This window comes from Gobio gobio (assembly GCF_949357685.1).
Source record: "Gobio gobio genome assembly, chromosome: 21".
NCBI classification, from domain to species: Eukaryota; Metazoa; Chordata; class Actinopteri; order Cypriniformes; family Gobionidae; genus Gobio; species Gobio gobio.
The window spans coordinates 32,309,492-32,321,432 of record NC_137117.1 but is presented as its reverse complement, the minus strand read 5'-3'; positions in this window follow the sequence as shown (position 1 = coordinate 32,321,432).

Sequence of the window (11,941 nt, the reverse complement as noted above, 5' to 3'; positions counted from 1 at the left end):
CTCGAGGCCCTTCCCCTTTTCCTGGCTCTCATTCAAACACACACACATGTTCGCCAGTTCACACTCATCTGTCTCTCATGAGCACACAAACGTAAACAAAGGTGAGAATATGCCTATTAAATCAAAGGTCTATTAGCACTCTGAAAGCAGCACACGTACGGTCGGCCAAATGTACACAACTCGTCAAGCCAACATCTAGAGGACATCAGCCCCCACCCCCTACTTTTCCCAGAAACACACTCACCATTGTGCTCAAGTGCTCTGTCTTTCAGAATGTAAACAGACGTATGTTGACTTTTCTTCCTTAATTGCTCATTTTTAGTGTTAGGGGGGACATCAAATGATGCCTCAAATCATGCAGTTTGTTGAGGAGAGGTGTGCTAGTGCTCTTCTAAAAAATACGATTTATGATTTTCATCTGTTTTGCACCAATTTTGGTGCTTCAGTGGTTCTTCAGCGGTTCTTCACCGGTTCTTTGACTAAGGTGTCACCGCTACCATATACAGAACATGTTAAGATATGGTGCTGTATAGCACCAAAAGTGGTTCCTCTATGATTACGACGAAGGACTATTTTTGGTGCCATATAGAATCTTTTTTTTTTTTTAGAGTGTAGCAATGTCATAGTAACCACACAAAACAACCCATCAATCACCAGGCACTGCTATAGCACCCACTCAGAACACCCAAACAATCATGTACCAATGTTTAATTAACCCAGAATACCCTAGCAATGCCCTAGCAACCACCCAGAACACCTAAACAATCACTAAGCAATGCCCTTATAACCCAGTAAACCCTAGCAAACTCCTAGTAATAATCAAGAATCCACCCAGAAGACTCCAGCAACCACCTAGCAACCACCCAGTACACACTAGCAATTACCTAGCAATGCCCTAGCAACCACCCAAGACAACCTATTAATCACCAGGCAATGCCCTAGAACTCACCAAGAACACCCAAACAATCACTTAATAACGCCCTGTAAACCAAGAATACCCTAGCCACCCAAAACACATGAGCAATTACCTAGCAATGCTCTTGTAACCACCCAAAAACACCAGGACACCAAAGCGATCACTTAGAAAAGCCCTATTAAGTACCTTAGAAATGCCCTAGCAACCACCCATAACATTCTAGTAATCACTTAGTAATGCCCTAATAACTCAGAACACCTCGTAACACACTAGCAACCACCCAGAAGACTCAAGCAATCACCTAGCAACCACTCAGAACACATTAGCAATGCCATAGTAACACCCACATATCAGTCACCAGAAAATGCCCAAGCATTCACCCAGAACCCCCAAGCAATTACCTAGCAATGCGCTAGTAACCTCCCTGAACACTCCTTACTTATGGTGATGATACACAGGGCAACTTTTTGAGCAATGTGTCTAGGCAATGTTGCCGTCAACGGGCAACCAGGTAAGACACAGGGCCCCATGACCGATCTAAAGTATCCAGATAGAAATGTGTTGCCCATTCCCAATGGGAAAGTGGCCAACCAACATTGATTTGTAACATTGCCCAGCAACATTGCTCAAAAAAGTTGCCCCATGTATCATCACTTTTAGTGACTGCATATCAAAGTGCAAAAGAAAACTCAAAACACTTTTTTTAGAACCTGAATTTGTCTTTTTCCAACCAGTTTTCCTCACATCAACAAAACGTGACCTCTTGATAGAGTCACGATCAAAGTATGGCTTTGAAATGAAGACAAACAAAAAGAAACAAAATACATAGTCTCCAAGCGACAGAACATGCAACTCTTACATCCTCAAAAGGGTTTCTCATGCTTCTCTTGACTTCACTCATCCATTTCACTCATTTTTCCTTGCATATTTCCCAATATTCTTGTGGAGCAGCCCAGCTGAAACCACGGCTATTCACCAGGAAATGAAATGGCATATCAGACCACAACAACCAGCAAGGGAAGCCGCAGCTCTGCAGGGCTTTGGGCTGAGCTGGTATGTGAGTTGGCAGCGTTGATGTGTAGCTGCTGGGCTTAGGCTGTGTAACTGAGAACCTGTGTGAACAGAATCGGCCCTTCGGAGACGATTTACCCTGATAAGGCCTCCGAGAGTCAAACTCTATCTCTGCCTCTCTAAGACCATTTTTGTTGTATGTTTTCAGTTTTCCTGAGGACCTTTTTTCTTTTCTCAAAGGAGGATAAGAGATGGAGAGGAGGGGAGGGGGATGGGGGTGACAGGGTGGCCTGTGGGACTATTAAATCGTACCCCTTTTAAGGCAAATTCCACTCGTGCCTCCTCAGCCCCTCTTGTTTCCCTCCCTCCTCTTTTCCTGTTCCCTCTCTCTCTCTGTCTGAATGCAAACATAGGCCAAGTCTCTACTGAATGCCAAAGTCCCTTTAACAACTTTCTCAGGTACATAGAAACGATTTGTTCCATGTTGTTGTTGTTCAGTTCACCTCTTGGAAACCTCACCATTTGAAAATTATAGAAAAAAAACATAAGCAGGTCATTCAAATTTAACACATGTTTACATGCAGCCTAATAATCAGTCAACTAATTCAACTAATAGCATTTGAAAGGAAAAAAAGAGGTGGTCATCCTAAAGAAAAAACATGAAAGTTCTTTCATCATTTACTCTCCTCATGTCATTCCAAACCTTTAAGACTTTCTTATTCTCCAGAACACAAAATAAGATATTTTAAAGACTGTTTAAACTGGTTTTGACATTGAAAGTCAAGGAGGTTCAAAACAACATTTACCGGAAAAGTCCATTTAATAATCCACATTTTACTCGAATGAAGTGTCTAATGACCATCTCAAAACTCCCCAATCTTCACTGTTCATCCAAACAGTTATTCACGCTCCAACATTGCAGAGTGGGCCAGATAAAAAGATAAAAATTGCACACTTCACCTTAAAACTCACATTCTCTTTTCATCGAGATAAGCTTAGACAAAACTATGGCTACACAAGCACTTTTTGGATTTATTAAAAAAAGCAAAGCCAGACATTTTTAGCAGTAATGCGTCACCTTACGCAAATAGAGAACTGAAGGATCTATGAACTGTTTCTAATGAAATGTGTTTGTCTGATACACAGACTCTGGCACCCCATGAAGTCAATGAGCCTAGCATGCAGCCCTCTGTGAAACACATTTTTCAACACCTGAAGTGATCGCAGCAGGAAAAACCTCCACAATGCGATCAACTAAAAAACAGCCAGTTGCCAACAGCTGCCGAGCACTTTTTGGCAGGGAACGTCCTCCTGGCAGAGGCCTCGGCAGACATAATTCTCACTATCTGCTAATGGTGTGGGGAGGATTTTCAAGCAGGGAAACAGAGGACAGAGCGACAACACACTATATACTGACATGATTAATTATGAACCGAATGGAAAAGATTTACATAAGATTATGTCTGGACTTTTGAATCCTTTTTTTAAATTCTGATTACTGCAAAAGAAATGGAAAGGAGGAGGGAAGAAATATAAGGAGTCTTATGAGAAAAGTTTAAAAGAGACTGCTTAAAATAGAACGAGAAAACTGTAGAAAGACTCTTTGGTCCAAAAAAGGAAAGATAAATAGACAGCTGGGGGAAGATGGGAATATAAGTGAACACTTGAGACAATGTTTTTAAACAAACAGCCCTGGACTGGCCACTAGGCAAAGATACTTCAAGCAATTGCAGACGAAAACAAATTAAAAAAGAAACACTTAAAGGTCCCATGGCATGAAATTTTCATTTTATGAGGTATTTCAACATTAATATGAGTTCCCCTAGCCTGAATATTGTCCCCAAGTGGATAGAAATGTTGATCGGTGTAAAACCGAGTTCTGGCTGTCTTTCTCTGCCTTTGAGAAAATGACAGGCCAGACGAGTCAATCCTGAAGTCTCCTGGTTTGACGTCCAAGCAGGAACGGTTAACTCCCTTTCCTCCACCCAGAGAATCTGGCACGCCCATGCAAACGCTCGAGAGATCATGGGTTGTGAACGAGTGAATGCTGGCAGTTTCTCAGTGTTTGGATGTACAAATGAAAACAGAAGTCTTTTTTCAGTTCCTTCTGATCTGTGATCAGTGATTTCTTATGTGTAGCTAATTATTTATTATTCGTGCACACACTGCGGCTTCTCTCTCTCCCGACAGAACGGTGTTTTCTATCTTGTGAGTCAGTGTTTTTGTACGTCCTCGTGGCGTCTATCTGTTCTTAAATGTGCATACAGTCGGGAGTTTATGCTTAACATCGGCAGAGCCACATCTTTAGAGATAAACCTCACGCACGCCGAAGCTCGGCCTTCAACATCCCCGACCCCCAGTACTGCATCTGGCCCACAGCGGAGAAACCAAACGCAGCGTGAGATTAAGCATAAGGGGGTAAGCGTGAGGGTATCCGGCTAGGCTAGCCAGCTTTCCCCACAATAAACTGGATTACATTCTATTACTGCTGTTGTGTCTTTGTTTGCGCTGTGTAAGTTACTCAATGCGCGTCATTGACGCTTTTCATATGATTGGAACATATCTAGAAATAATGCTTTAATCAAACTTACTAACTCGTTCATCTCGCTGTAATGGTACATTGCATGTGTTACAAAGTTGGTAGAATAATGATGAAGACGGGGTCGGCGTGACTGGGACTCGTGTTTATTCAGAACTCTCAGATACAAACACAATAAACTCACGCTGACTGACAGCGCTCTCATAACTCAGTAGTTACTATAAATAACTTTGTTGTTAGCAATCGCTCCGTCTCCGTGATGTCCGGTTCGCGAACGAATCATTCTTTTGAATCGGTTCTTTTTAGTGAACCGAACCAGTTCACCAAATCGGACTGAATCGTTCTAAACGGTTCGCGTCTCGAGTCAGCGCTGATCCATAATTTACTAAAGTTACTAACTTTCTGACATGAGTGACAGCCCCTCCGACTAGAAATAAACTAATAACCTGAAGTATATTCTTGTAACTACAACAGTTCACCCTAAACTGAGACATGCTGAGAGAACTGATGAGAAGTGAACTCAGGTCCATCCGTCTCTCTGGCAGCAGCTCGTGCGTCGTAGACCTCGTTAAACCACGCCCCCTCCGCTCATATTAAATGCAAAGATGTCAGCCAATCACAACAGTGGGCGTTTTTACTGAAGTCTCACAGCAGAAACGCCTCTTGAAACAGGGCATTCAGCCACAGGGCAAACAGCAGTATAGACAAAATGCCTTTTATTTCTAAATTATGACATTTTATGATGTAAAAATCATACTAACAATATAAGTACACCTCAGGAAACACTATAAAATAATAGAAAAATGCCATGCCATGGGACCTTTAAAACAACAAAGCCCACAGTACCACTGTTAAAGAGCTGACAACATGCAATCTATGTAAAAAATATTTGCACTTAATTCAAAGAAAATATAAGTGGTCCTTGCCTGCAAAACTCAGGACAATACCTAAGGGCGCTTTCACACCTACCTTGTTTGGTCCGGATTTTCGGACTTTTCGGTTTGGTCGGAATCAAAATTACAGGTGTGAAACCTCCCCGTACCACGGTCCGGACCAAACAGACTAAGGGCGTTTTCACACCTGAAAGTCCGCACCAAGGTCCGAACCGAAGTTCATGTTTTGATACTTTTTATACATTCGGTTAGTTTTGGTTTGGTTTCACATTGCAATTATGTGAGCGGACTAAAGAACTTTACATGACACACTTGCGTCCACTCGTCATCATCTATGTGGGCTGCATCTGGACATTGATTGGTTTGTAAACGGACGTGCGTCTGACGTCAGCGTCTTTGACAAGAATGAATGAACGGACGCATATCGTTGCCACTAGTGAACAGTGCACATTGCTTGACTATTTTCTTTTCGTTACGTTTAAAAGTGGACATTTCAAGCCTTATATACACATATTTCTCATGTTTGTGAGACAAGTAGCCTGGTTTATTTGAGACACGCTCCAGTTCATGTGCAAAGCATGTGATCGCTCCCGCAATTATTGTCTGCTATAGACTATTTGCTTCTTATTTATTAAATTCAGGCAATTATCTGATGAAACATTGATTAAAAATAAGATACAATTTATACCAAACGAAATTCACATTAAAGAAATGCTTTCTTAGCAAAATCATAGAAAAATTTCTTTCAAAATCATTTCTGACCTTCTGTCTTCTGACAGATTGCGCATCTTTTCACTTTTCATAATCAATGTAGCCTAGATGAAATTTTAAAATAACATTATAATATTAAAAATAAACAGGAACTTCCTGTAAATGGTCTGAAAGTCCGAACCATACAGAAAATGCTTTCACACTAGAAACGAACCAAACCTTTGTTCGGTTTGATCCAGACCAAGACTACCTTTTTTTGTCGGACCAAATTTCGTCTGTTTGGTCCGGGCTGTGGTACGGGGGAGGTTTCACACCTGTAATTTTGATTCGGACCAAACTGAAAAGTCTGAATATCCGGACCAAACAAGGTAGGTGTGAAAGCGCCCTGAATTTGGTCCGACGAAAAGAGGTAGTCTTGGTCCGGATCAAACTGAACAAAGGTTCGGTTCGTTTCTAGTGTGAAAGCATTTTCTGTATGGTTCGTACTTTCAGACCATTTACATTCCTGTTTATGTTTAAATATTATAATATTATTTTTAAATTTCATCTAGGCTACATTGATTATGATAAGTGAAAAGATGTGCAATATGTCAGAAGACAGAAAGTCAGAAATGATTTTGAAAGAAATTTTGTATGATTTTGCTTAGAAAGCTTTTATTTAATGTGAATTTTGTTTGGTATAAATTGTATCTTAATTTTAATCAAAGTTTAATCAGATAATTGCCTGAATTTAATAAATAAGAAGCAAATAGTCAATAGCAGACAATTGCGGGAGCGATCACATGCTTTGCACATGAACTGGAGCGGGTCTCAAATAAACCGAAACTCAGCAGGCTACTCGTCTCACAAACAATGTGTGTATATAAAGCTTGAAATGTCCACTTTTAAACGTAACGAAAAGAAAATACTATAGTCAAGCAATGTGCACTGTTCAATAGTGGCAACGATATCTGACGTCAGACGCACGTCCGTTTACAAACCAATCAATGTCCAGTAGGGCTGCGCAATATATCGAAATTATCAAAATATCGCAAATGTACATATCGCAATATGCATATCGCAAGGGCACGCAATATCTGAATGATTTGAATAGGCTACTTCAACATTGTGAAAAGTGTACGTTTTAGGTTGACGCATTTAACAGAGAATAGACTGAGCACACGACTGTTACTTATGTGACTTGCTTGACGTGAAAAAGAGTTATTAAACGCAATAACTTGTGAAAAACAACACACACCTGACACACACACCGAAACGTACGCACAAGCCGTTCTTTTTTTCATGTCTTGTTACATACTCGAACTGTCAAATACACACACAGTTATGTCAAAATGGCTGTATTGATGAGTATTCATGTAAACACAGTCGGTTATGCTTTAAGTGAAAGATATCAGTTGGGGAAAGAAATTGATTTTACACACTTAAAGCAATATCGTATCGCATATCGCCTTATTTAACAAGGATATCGCATAGCGCACAGCCCTAATGTCCAGATGCAGCCCACATAGATGATGACGAGTGGACGCAAGTGTGTCATGTAAAGTTCTTTAGTGCGCTCGCATAATTGCAATGTGAAACCAAACCAAAACTAACCGAATTTATAAAATGTATCAAAACATGAACTTCGGTTCGGACCTTGGTGCGGACTTTCAGGTGTGAAAACACCCTAAAAGTCTTGAAAATAGTTCATGCATTTCTATGTATTTTCGAAGATGTTTTAGGTCTATGTGTTCTAGAGCAGGGGTGTCCAATCCTGCTCCTGGAGGGGACAAAGTCTTACAGAGTTTAGCTTCAATCTCAATCAAGCACACTTGCACCAGCTAAATCGAAGTCTCTGTGATATTCTGGTCTCTAGATATGGCTTGGATCCCTCCTTCAATATAGGCCTATGGTATTTTTAATGTTTTATTACTCACAGACAAATGAAAATTGTACGACTTTGCTTAGAAAAGTAACAGCACATCTTTCCCTTAAGATTCAAGGATTCATGTCCAGGCACAAACAGTGTGGGAACAAATTCCTGAAGTCTACAACTTACAGGGTAAGACCTTCGTTCAGAGAAGAGATTGTTGAATCAAGTCATTGATTTTGTTTTTGTGTGGTTGTTTTTTTTGCGCACTAAAAGTATTCTCGCCGCTTCATAACATTAAGGTTGAACCGCTGTAGTGACGGGACTATTTTAAGGCTACTATGTCTTTACTACCTTTCTGAGCCTTGAAAGTTGCAATGACGTTGCTGCCTATTGCCGGTTCAGAAACCCCCCCGGATTTCATCGAAAATAGCTTAATTTGTTATTCCGAAGTAATTAATGACAGAATTTTCATTTTTGGTTAAACTAAACTGAACCTAGGTATAAGCAATAGTAATAGTGACGCTTACCTTAGCACACACAAATAACGATGGGAAGAACAAATCTTGATGCACTTATTTTTTAAGATATTGAATACAAACATTTTGTGTTTCACATTTAGACGTTTACCTGTCAGAAGGAAAGGCTAGATGGTGGAAAGTCAGTTTTGGATGACCAATTTACTATAATTATTTTCCGAATGTTTATGGCAGTTCCTTTAACTTTCATTCAGTTTATAGCAAATTCCTAAGACCTTCATGGTCACTTTTGGGCTCTGTGGTGCACCTGCATCTGGCCAACAGACTTGCAGTGCCGCACAAGGAGGAAGACAACACAAACCAAAGTCAGGGGGTGCTTCTCATTTCTTATTTGTGCACTCTCAAATGTGTTCTTTCACTAAAAAATGGTTTCTCTCACGAAACCAGGGGTTTTCAATCCTGCTCCTGGAGGGCCAGTGTTCAAAATAACCTGCCCCATCAACTTGCCTGGAAGTTCCTAGCAATTCTGAAGACCTTGATTAGATGGTTCAAATGTGTTGAACTCTGCAGGACAGTGGCCCTCAATCTTGCCCTTAGAATACTTTACAGAAAGGTACTTGCAATGGTTTCTTTCCTTTTTAAAGCAGTTATTTGGCCCTCAGCATGTGCTGTAATGCCTGAGCAGATCAAACTAGTGGATGATCTCAAAACATGTCCCACCTACAGAGGGCGTGTGAGAGACTCTAAAAAAGGCCACCTATTGTTTATACAGAGCCATGACCTCAACACCCTCGGAGTTTACACGAAAATTTCCAAGTTTACCACAGCGTATTTCACAGTCTCCTCCTAAACAAGTGGTCAGTTTTCACATACTGTCCTGCAATCTTCCAGGGCTTGGTTTGGTTCTTTATTTTTAGATCTCGACACTGTTGAGCATGCTGGCTGAGAATGAAACCAATTGTGCCCAAACCGGGGTGGGTGCGAGATCTCAAGGACCATAATTTTGTCGCTTTTTCATAAACAGGGGAGACTGGGAAATCTTGCCAAGTTCTAAGAAATGTGTCACCACATGCCAATGAAATAAAGCAAATCTCACCAGGCATTTAACCACACAACAATAACAGTCTAAAAAAGCAACACAAGTAGATCGTATTTTATGTAACCTCAACAATTGTTTGTTTACCTTGTGCTAACAGTAGAATGGCTTCCATATGTATGGTGACCAACTTCACCGTACTAACCTAGGAATCTGTCATAGGACAATAGCAATCAGGCTAAAAACTTGTAACTCCAGTCACTATACCAAAAATACAAATGCAATAATGCTCCCCTCCAGCGCTTCCAGTACACAAAGAGATCTGCGAGTAAATGCATGCTAGGCTACTACTAAAATGAACAATCTTTGATTTTGCTTATCAGTCAGCCACTTTTATAAGTTGAATAAAGAAGATCAATCATGTGATATGATACTTGGCTGCAAACTGCAAACTAAAATAGCTGGAAATCAGTCCTGAGTGCCAGGAAAGAAAGGAAAAATAGTCATCAGAACCGTTTCACTAAAGAAGAACACAAAAAGATGTGTTGTGCTCAAAAGGAGGATGTGCAGCATTTAGCTATTAATAGTGGCTTACAAGAAATGCGCAGTGAGGCTGATGTTGGGATGCAACTATAAACATCCGGTGTGAGAGTTGATATCTGAACATGTCCAGAATTAGAATTATGAGGAATCCAACATTAAAGAAGTATAAAAACTGCTAATGTACAAGTTAATCCCTTGTTTTTAGCATTAAACTCAGAGTGAGGAAACGCTATTTTGTTGATTTTATACAAGTGGATTGTAAAAACCAGATGATTCATCCTAGAGTTTGACTAGTCACTTTAAACACAGGTGGTTGAAAGTGGCCTTGGTGATGTCATCAGAAATAAGTTTTTTCAGAGCAATTTGTTACATTTTGATGAGATACTGTCACCACAGGGGAACTCTACAGATCAGAATAGAACGGCAGAAACTGAAAGATGCTGAGAAAATGTCAAAAAGACAGACCACATGCAGATGTTCAGAGAACATTGAGTTCCTGTTCTCTTGTCTGCATCCCACGGCCCTGTCTGCTTCCTGTCAGACTTGCTGTACTAAGAACAGAGACGACCCTTTGGGGCCTGGGCTCAGTTAATGAGGCCTGAAAGGCCGGGGTGAAGGGCACATTCTTTGGCCTCCATCCAGCAGAAGGTCACAGGATGAAGGGGGTGTTAAAGGGACGCACAGCATGAGCAGAGTAGCATTTATCATGGTTTGATACGTGACGTCACATGGTTTAGAGAAGCGATCTGTGCAAAAACAAACTTACTTCCTGTATAACTCCCTTAAGTTACTAATTTAACATTTATTAGCCAGAATAAACCTAAACTAGCCTCTCAACGTATTTTGACGTACCACAACATACTTAGATACGCTTCAGGGTGAACAGTTAATTTTTTGAATCCTGTTGAATAAGGCATTCTTTCTTTAATAACATCCTGGGATTAATGAAACTTCGTTCCACTGGAATTTTCATGGGAAATGATAATGGTCATAAACATCCAGCCCCCAAGCTTGGATCCAGGATATACACACAAGCACTAAGTGCTGGTGGTGTTACAGACTTCATTCCTTGCAGAATCAAGGCTCAGGTTCCTTTGAACATAGTGGCCGGTCAAAGTCAGAATGAATAACTGGTGACCTTTGACCTCAAAGTATTCCAATGGTCTACGGGACACCGAGTTTTGGAGATAGGCAGGAGCTTGCATTAGGCACCAAAATAAATACTCCCTAAGCGCCAGATGAGTACAAATACACTTAACTTTGAAATTCTTCACATGGCTTAACACAGTATTTCAAATCTATTTTCTATTCATCAAAAGAAGCCGCAAAAAAACAAAAACAAAAAACATCAGTTTCCAAGCGGCACAACTGTTTTCAACAATGATAAAAAGAAAAGTTTCTTGAGCAGCAAATCAGAATGATTTCTGATGGATAATGTGACACTGAAGACTGGAATGATGCTGAAAATTCAGTTTTACCATCACAGAAATATATTCAATTTTAAAGTAAAATATATATGTATATATAGATACACACACACACCGATCAGGCATAACATTATGATAGGTGAAGTGAATAACACGGATTATCTCTTCATCACGGCACCTGTTAGTGGGTGGGATATATTAGGCAGCAAGTGAACATTTTGTCCATAAAGTTGATGTGTTAGAAGCAGGAAAAATGGGCAAGCGTAAGGATTTGAGCGAGTTTGACATGGGCCAAATTGTGATGGCTAAATTCTCCAAAACTGCAGCACTTGAGGGGCTTCTAACACATCAGCCTTGAGGACAAAATGTTCACTTGCTGCCTAATATATCCCACTCACTAACAGGTGAAGAAATAATCAGTTTTATTCACTGCACCTGTCAGTGGTCATAATGTTAGGTCTGATCGGTATATATATATATATATATATATATATATATATATATATATATATATATATATATATATATATATATATA